Source organism: Podarcis muralis, chromosome 1 (genome assembly GCF_964188315.1).
Source record: "Podarcis muralis chromosome 1, rPodMur119.hap1.1, whole genome shotgun sequence".
Classification (NCBI taxonomy): Eukaryota; Metazoa; Chordata; class Lepidosauria; order Squamata; family Lacertidae; genus Podarcis; species Podarcis muralis.
The window spans coordinates 103,101,113-103,117,046 of NC_135655.1; the positions used below are offsets into that span (position 1 = coordinate 103,101,113).

Sequence of the window (15,934 nt, forward strand, 5' to 3'; positions counted from 1 at the left end):
GCTATGTGAAAAGGTTTACAAATGCTTGAATTGAACAGGCAGGCACTACAGTAAATACTCCACAAAACAATACAGAATTGTGTCAGATGCAGAATGAAAAGTAATCTGAAATGCACCAGTGTTGCCATTCCCCCCCCTTTCCAGTGAAACGTATGTGGAACAATACTGTCTTCTTCTGCAGCTGCCCACAATATGCATTCCAAAACCTTGTTATCATAGTGATATTTTGCATGGTGATCTTTATCTTTTTATTTTAAAAAATATTTTGGATCCCACCCCTCTTATAAAACAAACCTTCCCAGTTTTCTTAGATCCTGGGAATTGAAGTAGGTGGAATGCTTGAAAAGGTTTTAAATGCTTTGAGAGAACTCAGAATCATTTCACACAAGTGTCCCACCTCCCCCCGCCCCAGATGCAGAAAAGAGTGTCTATTTCAGCATTTTGTAAAATGTGTGTGGTAGCGTGTGGGCTTTTCGGCCATGCGTGTAGTGCTTAGGAAGCTGCTCCGTGGATCATATTGCCGATTTGGAGATTAAATTCCACTTGTTTTTTGGGAAAGCATTGTGCAAGCAATCCTTAGTGTGCCTATTCTTTTGTGTGAATTCTGCAACCACTTGGGTAAGGTAAATTTGCGTGGGTCTTTCCCACCTAATCAACACACTGGGAAATACCTGTGTATCTCTCTTTTCTCAGATACGCGCACGCACACAGCAGCCAGAGTTAACAGTGTGCATATGTATGGAACCTACTGTATTTTTCGCTCCATAAGACGCACCCGACCATAAGACGCACCTAGCTCTAGAGGAGGAGAACAAGGGGAAAAAAAATTCTCTCCCTCTCTGTGCAGCGCCCCTCTCCAGCAAAGCGGGAGGAGAAATGGAAGGGGTCCGTTTCTCTTCCCGCTTCGCAGAGGCGCTGCGCAGAGAGGGAAAGCTATGCAGCGCCTCTCTAGCGAAGCGAAGTCAGAACAACAAGAGGGATTGCTGCACAGGGAAAGCACCGATCCCTTCCGCTCTCCTGACTTCAGCGATAGCTGCGCAGCCTGCATTCGCTCCATAAGACGCACACACATTTCTCCTTACTTTTTAGTAGGGGAAAAATGCGTCTTATAGAGCGAAAAAATACGATATGTGGCAGAAAATACATCTTTCAGCTAGCTTGTCCACTCATACAAATTTTCTAATTATGGAAACCCTGGTAATTGTCTGATAAGCCCGAGGTTTCATAGAATCATTGTCTGAACACCACTACTTTAGTGTTGTAACATTTATTTCATTTATATCACTCTCCCTTCTTCTTTCATGAAAATCAAGATGGCGTACACCAGGTGGACTCCCATCCCAGACACGGGCCAGAACAGCTTAGCTTCAGTAAGGTGGCTACATCATGTGATTTCAGATCGTTGCCTGGAACCATGTAACACACAATCTAGCCTTACTTTCTGTTTAAGTCACACTTTGCATTATAAGGGAGGAATAGTAAATACTCTCTTCAGTGCAGCTGTTTGTGAACAGAACATTGGGTGTGAACCACTGGTTAAAAGCTATTATGAGATCAGAAGAACTAATCAGAAACCCTCAGTGATAGTTCATCTGTAATATTGAAACATATTTGATTGCCTGAGATAGTTTATCTCAATCTGTCTGATCTTCCCTAAATAACTCATTAACTTTTAGATTTTGTGGCTTTCCTTTATTGGGATGAAAGTGTATTTGCTTGGAGTTAGCCTTCCAGCATAAGTGATTCAACACCTAAATAATAATAACAATAATAATAAATACTCCACCTAGTTGAGCTTTGAAGCTTTTAGAGCATCTCTCTTATAAGCGGTGAATTAATGAGGCTCCAGCATTTCCTATATCTCCAGCCTCTTGGGCTGAATACTGACTTTCAAACAAATTAAGCAGCTGTGGGGTAAAAGTAATTGGCATCTGCCGCTAAAAATGTTCCAGACATTTGAATGCATGAAACCTTGGCGAAGAACGTGTCAAAAAGGATCCTCTCTACCCAGCTAGAGCAAATTAATATATTCATGCATGAAGCATGTTTGAAGTTGTATCTGCACCTTTTTGCTTGCAACAGATCAACAAATGGTGGTTGCTCAAAAGGGAGTTTATGTAGACATCTGGCCCAGCATGCTGCTGCCACCTGAGAGTGGGGTGAGGACAATGCCATGTATGATGCTGGAGTGAGGATGCCAGCAATGCTGTCTTACTGACCCATTCTCCTTGTGCACTTCAACATGTTCAGACCTTCCAAGTGTCCCTATTTTCCAGGGGAGTCCCTGATTTAGAGAAGCTGTCCCAGTTTCTGATTTGATCCCGGAATGTCCCACTTTTCCTTAGGACATCCCTATTTTCATTGGAGAAATGTTGGAGGGTATGGACTTATTTGACCCCCGAGCCGTCTGAAGGCAATCCTGCATAGAGAAGTTTTTTTAAAAAATGTTTTAATATTTTCTTATGCTTTTATATAAGTTGGAAGCCGCCCAGAGTAGCTGGGCAACCCAGCTGGGTATAAATAGTAAAATTATCATTATGGAATGGGACGAAATGTTGGAGGGTATGCATGTGGCAAATGGCTGAACAGGGCTGAAGTTCAGCCCTGGAGTGTTTCATGCAGGAATAGTCTTCACTGTCTCTGCCCTTGTTATTATCTCTTCTGTTGAAATCTGTAGAGAAAACCCTATAGACAGCCTTTTGACATCTAAAATGAAATTTGAAATGAAACAAAGCAAAAGGAACACACACACACACACACACACACACACACACACACACACACACTTTCTGTGCCTCAAGAGGAAAGTTCATGTTACTGATGAGGAAAGGAACAAAAAATGTCAACATCCACTTAACCAACGGCATGAGCTGACTTTGGAGTTTCAGCATCCTACCAAACGTCTTGGGAATTCCCACTGCGGTAAACTTCCATTTCCTCCTTCTGCCCACAATGTTCAAAATCTATTATTGTAAAGCCTAACTTACCTTGACTTGCCTAATCTTGAACCTTATTCAGGATTTGCAATGTGACCCATTCTGTTACCTTTATAGTCTTTGGACAAATTCCATATGCCTCGAGATAGCAGGATAGGGTGGAAAGGTTTGTAGCTGACTGTTGTGCTGGAAAAAAAATATATAGAGTAAAATGTGCTTCTTAAGAAATCTGTGGAAACCTATTTTGGTTTTTAAAAGAATGATTAGGTTGGACTTGTTCTCATACACTTCATACTTTTGTGAGATGTTTTATAGTTCAGTTTCTTTCCCTTCACATTTCTATACTACTCCATTCTCGGGGTGGACACTATGGAGTTATAAATATATGCATAATATATTAAAACTGGGTAAACAAGTAATATGCATCAGCACTGAAACCCTATTCCACATACATATGAGCATTTCTAGCTTTAGATTTCTGAAAGTTGTGCTTGTACTTTCAGCAAAGAATAAACCTGAACTTCAGTTCTTTATCACATTGGCTTTGTACTTGCAGCAGGAGTAAAAGGGAATGTAGAGCTTTTGTTCAATGAAAGGCAGCTTATAGTTCTCCAATCATTTAAAGTACAGTTCTATTATTTTTAATTGGCACAGTGTAGACATCTAAAAGAAAGGAGAGAACAATCCTTTACTGAGCATGTTCCACATGGCCTTCTTAAGCAACATTGCATTACGTAAGAGTAGAAGAGGCAGACTTCATGGTTGCAGATTTAAAAAACAAACCGTTTAATAAGGGGATTGACTGACTCAAGGAACAGGTAATGGGATATAAGAGCCTTTGACCACCAGGTCACCAGTTCAAGTGCAGACCAGATCACAAGTAGCTTAAAGTTGCTACTGGTTGATGGTCATTCAGGTAGCCTAGGAAATACTTGATATTCTGTTCAGAGAAATGCCAGTTCTCTTAAAGCAATGAAGGGGAGGGAAATACCAGACCACTAGAACTGAGCAGTTTTTTGGGTAGGGATTTTTTATTTTCCTAACTGTTCCATTCAGTTGGGTCTGTAACAAAAAAGGAACAAGTCTTATTTTCTTCCAGTTGCACCCCATGCTGGGTAACTGTGTGATGGGATAACATACAGATCGAACCCAAAGCAGACTTACATGCTCAGGTGATCACTAGAATTTGTCACGAAGAAAAAGGTGAGAACACAGAATTCACTCAAAAGATAACTGTGTCTAAAGGGTGATTTTGGTTGCAGCAGGAACAACCAAGAGTCTTGTGACACTTTAAAGAATAACACATTTAGTCTAAGAACACTTGTGCCATAATAAAGTTCATTTCTTCATGTATCTGCAGAAAGAGACTCTAGTCCATGGAAACATGTCCCCAAGTCTTGTTTTATCTAAAAGACAACATGAGCAGAGGAAAGCATGTCTGTTGTTTTTCTCTTTTGTTCAATGGAGTTGTGACAGTATTTCCCCCCATAAAAGGTACTTTGGGCTTCTTTTGTACTGTGGGTGTGGGTTTGACTTTGTGCTTACTTCTTTGCACAGGCACAGTTTTGATTTAAGCACTAAACAAAATATGTGTCACCCCAGGGGTATGAGAGCTGAATTTAAGAGGTGCACACAGACCTCTTGCTTCATCCTAAGAGGCTGGTTCACTGAGTGGGCCATGTACAAGCACAACAAAGGACGAGGTTGTGTTGTGTTATGCCTTTCATACATGCATGCACTTTCTCAGCTGTTTACCAGTTTTGTACATCAGGCCAACTGTGCCAGAATGATGGTTAGTGAACAGCAGGGATGGCCTTCTAGTTGTTGTTGGACTCCTCTGCCCTTCAGTCCCAGCTAGCATGGCCAATTGTCAGGATGGTAGCATAGTCAAAAAACTTTTGGATGGCCAAAGGTTAGGTAAAGGCAGGTGATGCCACTTGGTCCAGAATTTCTTTTCAGCTTAATTGTCCATAATAAATAGCAGGGATTTTTAAAAATGTGCAGTTCTCCTCAGGATGTTTTGTATTATTCTAGATGTTCATGCAGAGTGGGAGTTGGGTCAGATTGTGGTGAAGAGATGTGAACTGTAAAAGGAATCTCTTGGACCCTCCAGAATAAGGAAACCTTTCTGTCAATTTCTTTCCTCTGTCAAAGTGGCAGAGTGACATCTTTGGTGTGAAAGCTTGCAGGCTTGCAGCTGCACCAATTTATCTCACATGAAAGTGTGAACCAGTAAATTACCATTCTCTCTCTCTCTCACTTGCTTTGTATAATGTGTATATCAGATCTGTCCTATGAAAGGATGCTGATACATCTTTGCGATGCTGAACTGCTTGATAAAGGTGTGGCATCATTTTTCGTGAAGAAAAAGGTGTGGCGCAGGCAGAAAGGTTCCCAAGAACAAAGAAACGAATTACGGAAGCTTGCAAGGAATGAGAAAGATTGACCTTGTGATATCAATTCATGATCCTGGATTTACGTTAAATGAGTGTGTTGCTAAATCATGCAAATCATATTCTGCTAACTAAGCAGTAAAGCATATGCCATATGCCAGTTATTTGTTTTTGTTTTTTAAAAATAGAAACAGGCCTGCAAACTTTTTTTAGAGAGAGAAATATCTTCCAAGGTTTTCATCTATTCTCAAGAAAGAAGACAGCTCTCAGGGTGTAACACAAACTAGAACCTACTTACAACCACATAACGCATATCTACAATATCACTTACACTTTTTCAGAAACTTTGCTAAAGTCAAAATAATTTTTATCCACTGCATTCTTGCAATCCACTATCCTGGTAACCTGATCAAATAAAGGTATAATATTACCTTACCATGATTTATTCTTGACAAATCTGTTCTTGCTCCTACTAATAACCTTCATTGCTATCAAGCTACTTAGAAATCTACTGCTATATCTTGTCCTAATATTGAAGTCAGACTAACTAGTCTGCAGTTTCTCAGATCTTCTTTGTTCTGCCTTTCAGAGATTGGGATGTTTGTCTTTCTCCAGTCCCACAGCTGTCTCTTGTCACCAGCTGTTCAGAATGCTTTAATAAAAAAATGATAGAGGTTTTCTAAGTACACCAGGAAGTTCAAATAACAACACCACACATGCTCTGTAGGACGTAGACCACTCTCTTCATCAGCCCCAAACTTCTTTTCATATACACTATAGTACAGTTCTGTATGTTCTCTGTAGGCATGACAATCATATTTTTCCAACGTTCACATTTGTAGACTTGAGTGGTGAGGTCCAGCACTGCCTCTGGCTTCTGAGACTGGTTGGCTAAAGGTTAAAAAGAGGCTTTTATGTGCATTCAGCTTTGTGTGTAGCAGGGCTTTCCAGACCTTGTTCTGGACAAGTAGAGATAAGCAGATGGGACCAAAGACACCATCACTCTTCTTCATACATTCTGTATACACACAAACGAGAAGGTCTGAAAAGGGCTTATAGTGCTACATTTTAATTGGACTCACATTCTCCCACCCACAACCCTTTTGCCTGTCAAGAGCTCTCTCCTATTCCGTTTTCCATAGACCAGGGGTAGCTAACCTTTAGTCCTCCGGGTATTGCTGAATTACAACTTCTACCATCCCTGACCATTGTCCATGCTGGTTGGTTGAGTAACATATGCAGGGTCTGCAGGTTAGACACCCTTGAAATAGACAGACTTGCTAGCAATGATGAGATCTTCCAGCTGGCCACTGCTAAAGATGGCCTCCTTTCGACCCAGAACGTGTAGATAAATAATAATGAAAGTATGTGGAGAGGGAAATCCATGCTTCTCACCTACAATTCCTGGCAACAGCTGGAGGGGATTTTGAGGCTCTCAGCATGATGGTGGATCTCAATGTGATAAGTACTTTCTTTATGTTTGGATGGCTGGGTTGTGGATCACTTACCAGGAGAGCCATTTGGGGTGAATGAATGTGCAGCATCCCTAGTGCAGCTTGAACCGTATAACCTGCAAAATGCTTAAAAAATGAAGTAGCTGAATCACAGTTGCCAAGCACTGGGTAGAGAGTGAAGGGAAACAGTGGCAGAGCTAACTGAATATTCATTGTCTCACCTCCTGTTAAAATGGAGTTCAACATGGCATTGAGCAGCAAAGCTCTGCTTTTGGTGAGCTTTTGACTGACTGAGGGGGTGGACTTTAAAATGTGGTGTGGATACAATGATGCTTTGGCCTTCATCCAGATGGATGTAGCCTTCCCCGACTCCTGAGATGACATAACACTGCTTTGTAGGAAACAGAAAGTGTTTGTATCCGCACAATACTGAGTGGGATGTATGAGTTCAGCCAACATGGGTCGCGCTCCTCTGGCTTAGACTTTTACTCTCTGGATACCAAGAGTTGCATGGAAAGTAGAGGGAGGCAAGCTGATTGTACTGCATGTAGGAGAGGATACTTACCCACCCTACTATCTTTGTGGATTGTTTAGGTGCATAGTGTCCCTAGAATACGGCTGTTGAGTGGTCAGTGCTGTGTCAATATTTAATGTGACTGTTTTGCTTTTGTGGATGTGGGTGAGAGGCGGTCAAAAGACCATTCTCCTCTCCCATGGTACCCATTCTCTACAGCTAGTTCTGCCTGAAATATACTAGTCTCCTGGGAAGCAGACACATACAGGTTTCCTCTCTTGCAAGCAAAATGAACTCATTACTATAATATCCAACGGAGTGAGCTCACTCTTGGGTTTGCAGACCAAAACTGTCTAGCACTATTTAGTAGCATCAGACACAGCAGTCTAGCACTCCAGAAGGGGTGAATCTATGCAATCCATAGACCCCCATCCAATGCAGTAAAGTAAATGTATGTGTGGCTTCATGTCAAAACTTGTTTCTATGCTTGTTCCATTGGTCCCTTTGAGTGGTTCAGGCAGAATGCTTCTGTACATTGCCGCTGGGGTAGAGTGCCCAGTAAGGTTTCCTCTATTAAAGTCCAGATATGATGCTTGCCCATAGTCATTTGGATCAAGGCAGCCTTTCACCTTTGTTGTTTTCTCTGCTGGTGTAAGATGCTTCTAGCCAGTTTTGTACAATTCTTCCCAAGCACTGGAGCCCCATATAACACAGCTCATGATGTTCGGTAGGTCACCTCAACCTCTGGAAGATGCTTTCCTGGGAGTAGGAGAGGAAGGGAAAGAACCATTGCATGGATGTGACTCCTTTCATGCAGTATTTGATATGTTACAGTTCCATAGTGATACCTCTGTTGTGACATATGAAACCTCTTATGAACAGATTTAAGAGAAAATCATGAAAATGTGTAGTTGTATAGTCTGTAATGTATAGTCTTCAATCATGTTGTGTCATTTGGGATATATATCAGTGTGGTGGTCTAAAAATAATAAGAGTCTTCGGTTCAGTGCTGTAATAAATTTAAAGCCTTTGGATGCTTACATTTCAATCACTTTTCTAACGTTTCCATTCTAGTTTCCAATCTGTAATCATAATTTACCTAAAGCTTTGTAAATAGGAGATGTGAATAAATCAAATGAAAGGCACTGTTTGGCAATTAGTATAAGACACAAACAGGGGGAGTGGAAAGAAGTAGTGGGTTCATTTAACTAGAATTTAATTAGGAAGATATAGACCGATGGTATGTGCTATGAGACCCATTGGCAGCTGTTTACAAGGCCTCATGCTAACAAACAGGAGTTATAATACTGCTGACATATAAAAACATTTTCTGTGCTATCCCAGATAACTACTACCGTATTTTTCGCCCTATAGGACGCACTTTCCCCCCTCCAAAAATGATGGGGAAATCTGTGTGTGTCCTATGGGGCAAATACAGGCTTTTGCTGAAGCTTGGAGAGCGAGAGGGGTCGGTGCGCACCGACCCCTCTCGCTCTCCAGGCTTCAGGAAGCTATCAGCAAGCCTGGGGAGCCCGCGGGAGTTCCCACAGGGCTCCCTAGGCTGCAGATAGCAGCTTGCTGCCCGGAGCGCGAGGCGCGCTGAAGCCGCGGCTGGAGGGGGGAATAATTTTTTTTCTTTATTCCCCCCCCCAAAAAAAACTAGGTGCATCCTATGGACCGGTGTGTCCTATAGGGTGAAAAATACGGTACTTCTGCAATCCCCAACTTTTCTTGGTCTGCAGACACAGGGTACTGGAGAAAATAGAAGTAACAGTAGTAGAAAAGAATTCATGTGATCCTAGTTTTATTTGGTGCCCTTTCAAAAGGTACAGTCATGGGGAAAAGAAAGTACACCCTCTTTGAATTTTGTGGTTTTACGTATGAGGACATAATAACAATAATCTGTTCCTTATCAGGTCTTAAAATCAGGTAAATACAAACCTCAGATGAACAGCACATGACGTACTACACTGTGTCATGATTTATTTAACAGAAATAAAGCCTAAATGGAAGAAACCACTAAGTACACCTTGTGATTGTAGAACCACCTTTAGCAGCAATAGCTTGAAGTAATCCTGAAAATAAATGGAAATGAAAGTTTTATAAGGGAAAAGAACGTGGAAAACAGTTCACCTTCGTCCCATGGGAGGAATGGCTCGAGAGAACTTTTCTTTCTGAAATCAGTCTTAACCACAATTTCATTGTCTCTTGTTCCTGTTGTGTGTGAATCCTGAGGACTGAACCCACATTAAATAATGCTCCTGTGGTGTTCAGCTTAACAAATGCTCTCAGCAGTAATGTTATAAGTGGTATTTGGTTGTCTTTCTAGAGGTGAGAATGAGTTCCCTATTGTTAAAGTGACCTTTAGGTGTTTATAAGAAAGGGTGTGAGTAGCCTCCTAGAAATCTGATCAGGTCTACTCAATTCCCCTCTATGTAGCCTCTGGACTCCTTATTTCTGTATGGTAAAATCAGGTGCAGTGAAGTGAGAATGAACAGACACAATCTAGTAACCTATTATTATATGATGGCTACATTCCAAAGTCAGACCAAACATTCCTTCTTTAATCCTGGCCACATCCTGCACAACTAAGCATCCGGTAAGCTTTTTATTGTTCTCTATCAGTGTGTAAATGCAACATGTCATCACGGGTGATGAAGAGGTGAGAACACGAAAAGCAGCTGTCCAGACTCCAAATTCTACCTCCCTTAGCAAAGTTTGGCACTCCTAATTCTATGCTCTGTGCATAGCTGCTTAGATCAGGAGTAAAAAGTTCCTCAGATAGCTTTTTAATATTGCACTTTTTTCTGTTTAAAAGTGACTGCAACTAGGGTATCCACAATTCCATAAAGGATATGGTAAACATGTCATTTTAAGTTACCTCAAACAGGACAATGTTTGCAGGATGATTTTCCAATAGAGTTGGGAGATGCAGCACCTGTAGAACATCTGTCTTCCTTGGAGTTGTTTTTTTTTAACAGCAAGAAAATCCAATCTCTTATGGAATTTTGCTCCCTTTAGGTACAAACCAAAAGGCTATTAAATCTACTATTGCTATTGCGATCACACACAACTCTTGGATTCTTTCAGAAGTTAAAAAAGGGGAACTATCAGAGGCAAAAATTAAATTATATTATAATGTGTGTGTGTGTGTATGCTGAGCTACTCGGTTAGCATGACAGAAAAGTTGGGATAATAAGACATGAAATATATACGTGTAAATTACATCAGGGAAAAGTAGTTATTAACTGCTTGTAAGGAAACTTTGTCATAATTTTTGTTTGCCCGATGGAACATTCTTCTCCTGTGTGCTGTTCTGGGAATTCTCCTGCCCTCTGGCAATTTGGTAGGGGTATGAGGTGAGGGAGGGGGAACCGTGTCGCGCTGGAACTATAAAATATGAAGAGCTGTTTCACTCATTACAAAATTCCTTCATGCAAGGTACTGCTATGTAGGAATTAAGCTGCTATCCCCATTAAAGATGACCAGGCATGTGACAGCAATATGATTCACCAGAACAGAAGCTAACATATTTCTTGGGGAAGCTTGTGTTATTTTTGGATGCATGCAAATGGAATTGTCACAAATTAATCTAGGGAGCTAATGATAATGTATGGATGTTTAAAAATAGCCATTACCCAGAAAGAATCTGGAAGCAGTTGTAAAGTTCCTCATTTCAAGTCAAAATGTGAAAAAAAGAATATGGCTATATTATGCATATGGCATACTTTTCGTATAAGTGTCAACTTCACTGTGTGTGTGTTGTTGTTTTTTAAATATGAATTTACTAGAGTCATAGGAGGAGGAGATAATTCTTACGTGGCCTGAACCCCATCATAATTTTGTTTTGGTGTCAACAGAAAGTGACATGAAAAGTATATGTCAGTGATTCTGAATCGTCTTGAACTTCATAGCATTTCTAAGCTGCAGATTTGACTGAGTTCTGAGACGAAACTCTCTTCCTAGCCTTTTACCGCTCCTAAGATCACAGTTCAAGGTGATTTAGCGGGTCGGTTGCCAATAGCAATGTTTTACATAACCCTGGATCTTTGTATAGTCTTGGAATGCAATTTAGATTCTCCTCCACTAGGAAGGATTAAAAGAAGGCCTCTCAGCAAAAACATACACATAAAAGAACTCCAGGTTTTTTGTTTTTTTAAAAATACACCAAGAGCAAAAGAAAGCGATGGAAAAGAAGTGGGTGGGAAGAGATATGTAAAGGAGGCTTGCATTGCTATTGTTCCAGTCTTGCATCTATCGTGTAGGTTAGCAGTTGGAATGGAGAAAAAAGGCATATTTGTGATTTCAAAACAAGGTAGAACAAGAACAGTGGCCTGAAGGGAAAACATTTGCAAGAGAGGGAAAAAAGCCAAGGAATATCCTTGCACAGAAAAGTGGAAAGCACCAGAGAGAAGAAATGAGTCACTTGCTGGGGTGATAGAATGAGCAATTCTGCAAAAAGGCAGGTGAGAGTTAGGAATGCTAATGTTTCCTGCCTAGATCATAGGACAGGGAAGGTCCTGGAAGTTGTGACAGATAGGCTGGATTTCTGATGCAGTTCCATTTTGACCTGCTAGTTCCATTTTGAAAGTAGGAGAATTGGAAGGGGAAACCAACTGTGTTGAGTTTTCTCTGCTTGCGGGAAAACTTGGCTGGTAGGCGGACCCTAGAATGAGGTCAGTCTCTGAAGTGACATTCTGCAGTTGTAATGTTGAGTGGAGGAGACATTTTCTTGTGAACAGATATGGTCCTCCTGTGGTTTCTGGACTCCCAACTTCCATCAGCCCCAGCCAGCATGGCCAACAGTCAGGGATGATGGGAGTTGTGGTTCCAACAACATTCCATCCCTGGCACAGAAGCTTGCAAAACAAGACAGTGAAACTTACAGGGTGATTCCAAGCAATAACTGGAAGTAAATCCCTAAGAATATGTGCTTAGAACTGCAGCTTCAGATGTGTTTCACTTATTCTGTAGACTCTGTCTATAGAGGTGCAAACCAGGGTTTGTCACCAAGTACAATCACCAGGTAGCTGCAGGTATACCTGCTTTGCAGCACACATAGACCCTGTCTATGTTTTACATGTGCAGGTGTAAACACATCTAAACAAAATTAATTCATGTGGTGATCCTGTAACCCAGAGTGGCCATGCCTCTGAGCCTCAGGATCAGAGACCGCCAAGCCCAAGATTGAACTATTTTTTGAGCCTGAGAAGGTACAGTCAAAAGGAGGCTGTTGCCTCATCCATTCACTTTGCTGCGGGTTGTGTTGAGTGAAGCAGGGCTCTGTGAACTGCAGCCAGGTTATCTTTCAGTTGGAGGAGGTGATTGCAACACAGTACAGCATGACTAGCAAATGTTACACAATCCCAGCACACTCAAGCATGCGGTGTAATTACAGGAAAGAGGACAAGTCACACCATAGACATCTCCAGGGTAGACTATGAATCATTTATGACAATGCAAAAGGAGAGGTGAAGATTTCTTGGTAGGATTGCAAGGAATTAGCCTTCCACAGAAGGGTGAAGAAAGTTGCAATTGTGATGCTAATAAAATGGTGATTTAGGCAGAAAGAGCAAGCCTGGATCTGCTCTCAAAAGCAGAGGTAATAAAAGAACCCGCATTTTTGAAGCAGTTGGTAGAATTTTTCTTATTAGCTGAGCATCTAAAGCAGGGCTGTAAGTACTTGGTGCCCCGCTTCACTCTGAAGAAATATCAACTGCCCCAGGCATGTAGACGAGTGCTCCCTCCAGGCTGTAAAGAGTCCTTTATGGCACTGTAGTGGCTGCCATGTCTTCTTTTCCTTTTGATATTAGGAGAGGCAATAGGCAAGTTTTGTAAAGGGTGTTGTGCAAAGCTTCTCTACATCAAGCGTAGCCACAATGTTGACTTAGACGCCTTACAGGTACTAGGGAGCTAATTGTTTACAGTTATTGTTGAGTCACATGAATTCTTCCGCTTTGGAATTTCAACATTCTGGCAATTCCAGGAATGCCACTCATTGCACTCCTGGCGGTATAAAGGCATGACACTGAAAGTCACAGTGAGCCATTACAAATGGGATTAAATGTTTTGAGTTCTTTCCCCCACTCCACCCTACTCCTTTTGTCACTTAGCATCCTAGAAATTGCATAATAATAATAATAATAATAATAATAATAATAATGATGATGATGATGATGATGATGATGTGATATCCTGGTAGGTGTAACGTTGAATGAAAGGGACTTTTCCTCAAGAGCACCAGCACAGAAGCTTGCAAAACATGGTGGAAAAGAATAGTAGGTTGGAACCTGGGATCTGTTGTGAAATGAGTGCAGTTCTACATTCACAACTTTTGATAATTTTCTCTCCAGTTCGTTCCCATTTCCAGCTCCTAAATGAGATACGCCCATGATTTGTTTATTTGCTTTCAATGCGTGTAACTAAATTGTATCGCTATGAATAGACAAAACTCTGTGTAGCATTTCGTTTACCCATTTGTATTTTACTAGGTACCTGGAACAATTTGGGAGTTAGCTTCTGCTTGATGTAGTAGTTGCAATGTAAACAAGCTTCATGCTAATTTTATTACAGTAAATAGTGGCATAGCAGTGTACGCATATTGAGTTCAACATCACTGATTTTCTTGTGCTCTGTTAGGTACTTGGTAGTGGCAGCAGAGAGATCCTACCTTAATAATAATAATAATAATAATAATTTTTTATTTATACCCCGCCCTCCCCAGCCAAGGCCGGGCTCAGAGCGGCTTACAAGCAATAATAAAAACAAGAACTTAAAAACAAAAATAAAATACAACATTAAAATAACGGAACATTAAAATATTAAATATTAAAATGTAGCCTCATTGCAGGAGGAGAAGGAAAAGAAAAAAGAAAGAGAGAGAGGGAGGGAATCAAATTGGCTCCAAGCCAAAGGCCAGGCGGAACTCTGTCTTACAGGCCCTGCGGAAAGAAATCAGATCCTGCAGAGCCCTGGTCTCATGAGGCAGAGCGTTCCACCAGGCCGGAGCCAGAGTTGAAAAGGCCCTGGCTCTGGTTGAAGCCAATCTAACTTCCTTAGGGCCTGGGACCACTAGGGTGTTGTTATTTATGGACCTTGAGGCTCTCCGTGGGGCATACCAGGAGAGGCGGTCCCGTAGGTACGAGGGTCCTAGGCCGTGAAGGGCTTTAAAGGTCAAAAGCAGCACCTTAAATCTGACCCTGTACTCCACCGGGAGCCAGAGCAGCTTGAAAAGCACTGGGTGAATATGCTCCCATGGCAAAGACCTTCTGAAATCTTAAGATGTGAGGCTGCCCTGAAGGCATTGACTGTAGCCAATGCCTTTCCCCCTGTTTTGACAAACCTCCCCCCCCCATCTATTCAAATATTTTGTTAGTGCTGGTTGTCAGCCATCATTTCCAATTCATTGTGTTACCTTTATATGAGAAGGGCCATATCACTATGGGCACAGATTAGAGCCCAAGTATGTAAATTATCTCCTTCAGTTTGCATGCAGTGACATTTTAAAAATCAGAATGTTGCCCTGCTGTTACAACAGAATAGCACTTCATTAGCATTTTAATGACATTTCAAGGTTTATTTTTAAAAGAGAGGTTTTAAACTGTAGGCCTTCATTTATGCCTTTAGGTAAGAGAGGAGGAAAGCTCACTCTGTACGGATTATGATTCTTACCTACACTTACATCTCAGGACTTTGCAATGAATGCTCTGCTTGCAACAAATATTTTTAAACTATATTATGGAGGCTGTTGGCTGATACCTGACATAGTATCAGGAATGCCGCTTTTTCTGGCAGGGCTCCTGTGTCTCTTAACAGCTGTACCGCAGGCAGAAATTCAACAGTTGAAGCTTTTGCTCGTGTGATGTTGATGCTGAGTTACCCTTCCTTCACTGCAAGGTCCTAGGGCAGGTTACATCTGAAAGGTATAGTGCAGTGGGGATAGATCAGTTGGTAGAGCACGAGACTCTTAATCTCAGGGTTGTGGGTTTGAGCCCCAAGTTGGGAAAGTTCCTGCATTGCAGGTGGTTGACCCTCACGGTCCCTTCCAACTCTACAATTCTTTGATCCTATGATATGATTCTACAAGTATAGTTAAATCATGGCTAGGCAACCTGAGGCCCAGGGGCCGTATCTGGCCCAATTGCCTTCTGCAGATGGTCCGGGAATCTGCGTGTTTTTACATGAGCAGAATGTGTGCTTTTATTTAAAATGCATCTCTGGGTTATTTGTGGGGCATAGGAATTCGTTCATCCCCCCCCCCCCAAATAGTCTGACCCCCCACAAGGTCTGAGGGACAGTGGACTGGCCCCCTGCTGAAAAAGTTTGCTGACCCCTGATAAATAAAGCCCACCCTACCCAAAATGGATGCAGGGAATGTTTGTTATATATGCATATATTTCAAAACATTTAAATACTGCTTGATTCCAATAAAAGCTCAAAGCGGTTTATTTTATATCTGCCTGCCATGCAGCTGGAGGCCTGCCAGGGGGGAAATTGTAATTTCCACTCAGTTAAGTCCTGCAAAGGATCCTGTCCGTTCATTGTGAAATGTTCTGTTTTATTTTGGTATCCTTTAAATCAAGGGTGGGGGACTTCAGGCCTGCAGGCCAAATGCTGCCCTCAAGGTGTCTCTTTCTG

General features: G+C 41.6%; 1 protein-coding gene across 8 annotated transcripts in view; it reads left to right on the forward strand.

Moving 5' to 3' along the window:
* FMNL2 (formin like 2) overlaps nucleotides 1-15,934 on the forward strand; it is a 193,129-nt gene that overhangs the window by 89,436 nt on the left and 87,759 nt on the right. The gene's annotated exons all lie outside the window — the stretch shown is intronic.